Source organism: Propithecus coquereli, unplaced genomic scaffold (genome assembly GCF_000956105.1).
Source record: "Propithecus coquereli isolate 6110/MARCELLA unplaced genomic scaffold, Pcoq_1.0 Scaffold332, whole genome shotgun sequence".
Classification (NCBI taxonomy): Eukaryota; Metazoa; Chordata; class Mammalia; order Primates; family Indriidae; genus Propithecus; species Propithecus coquereli.
This window is the reverse complement of record NW_012148975.1, coordinates 278,761-280,732: the sequence shown is the minus strand read 5'-3', so window position 1 is coordinate 280,732 and position 1,972 is coordinate 278,761.

Here is a 1,972-nt window from a genome sequence, read left to right as displayed (position 1 = left end):
CATTTATTTTGAAATTTATCATTGATGTCAGTCTTTTAATTTTAATCTAAGATATTTAAGAAAATTTGTCAAGCTTTTAAAGCAGCATCACAACATAAAAGTGAATGAAAAGTTCATTATATTTCATTTTTTATTTTATTTCAAGAATTTCATACTTTTGCCTATGATTGTTAAGCTTCTAAGCATCCTCCAGTGGTCAGCGTAAGTCCTTAAACAGGAAGACACAAAAGTTGGAGGTGGAAAGCAAACGTGTTTACAGGAACCCACTGATGCTTCACTTTGATCCAGCATAGTCTTAGGAGATACAGGTCAGGCACAAATAGCATCTCCTGCAGCCTATGCCTTGCACAGCTCAGATTCACTCCCTCCTGTCACATATTAAGTCCAATTTGTCCATTCTTGAAGAACCCCAAATGAACAGCTATAGTCATAAGTTTAGGATCTGTGTAAATTGTACTGTGTTAGCTTGTAGCATCATTCCATTCTTAGGACTAGAATATCTAATCCGATAGAACCAAAATATGTGGCTAAAAACACAGATGTCTCTGAAGTGTCTTTGGGAATAATGGTGAAAGAAGCCAATTTTACTTTCATTCTTTGGTTCACAGACTCATATTCTAAGCTTTTGAGACATAACATCATGTAACAGCTGTTAGTACAATGTGTTAATACATACCACATCCAGAAGTACATGCCAACCCTCTACAGGATATCATCACAGTGCCAGTGCATTATTTATATGTTTAAGAGGCCACTCAAATGTTCTCTCAGGACTTTAATTTCTGTGTAATACGGTACATAACAGGGCAAATGGATCTGCTCCATGGGCTTGGTATTGGTCCCTGCTGATGACAAGTCAGTCAGTCAGTAGTTGAGTTAATATGAGGCACAAGATCTGTTTCCTTCGTACTCATTACCAGAGATCCCTCCACAAGTCTGTCCTCCAGAATTTCTTGAATCTTGTCTTCTACTATTTTACCTCCCCAGACTGTAATTATCCTTCCAAGCCATTTTTCACTGCCCAAAAGTCCTTACATATCCTGGCATTAACAACTATTTTCCCCACTGAAAGTGGATGTCCAAGGACATGGCTTAAGATTCTGGTTGATGACAAGATTTCCGTTCACTACTAACTTTCAGGGCAACCCCTAATTTGGACTGTGACACATCAGAAGTCCAGCTCTGACCCCATAGTCCTCAGTGCCCCATGGTCAGTGCCCAGTCTCTACTGGGACCCAGTAGTATGTCAGTGGCTGCTTTAAAAACGATGATGGTGTTCTGCTACCTAAATCACAACCTTTCTTCAGAAATGTAGAAATCTTCAACAGGAATTTTCCTATTGTTGTTTCCAGAAACTCTACACAACATCCTTGTTTATATCCAGCAAATTTGGGTCTGTCTGATCAAATGACCTGAGCTGATGAACAGCTTGTACCAGAGCCTGGACCTGCTGCAAAGCACTGTCTTGCTCTAGGCCTGCTTAACATTGGCAGCATTTGAATGATTCACTAAATGGGTTGAAGCAATATTCCAAAGAAAAGCTATATCCTGCTCAAACTTCCAAAAAGGCCTATAAAGTGCTGTTCTTTTTGTTAGTGGTAGGAGAGGTAAAATGGAATAATTGGTCCTTCCACTGGAGGTATTGCCTGGTATTGCCACACAATTGGAGCTCTTAAAATTTCACTGATGTGACATGTCCCTGAACCATTTCAAGGTTTTATTTCCTACTTACTGTTGCATATGAATTTTACCAGGGAAGGGAAAGTACTTGCTTTTTCCTATTCATCAAGTGCCCTTAATGTGGTTCATCAACAGAATTGACCAATCTGATCTAAGGAATATCAAAGTGACCAAATTTCTACTACATCTATTTTTAAATCTATAGGCTGTCATAGCTCTGGGCCAAGGCAGTGAATTTGTACTGGTTTTGATCCAGCTAGAGAGCTGGTATTCCCCTTTGGGGGTGTCCTTT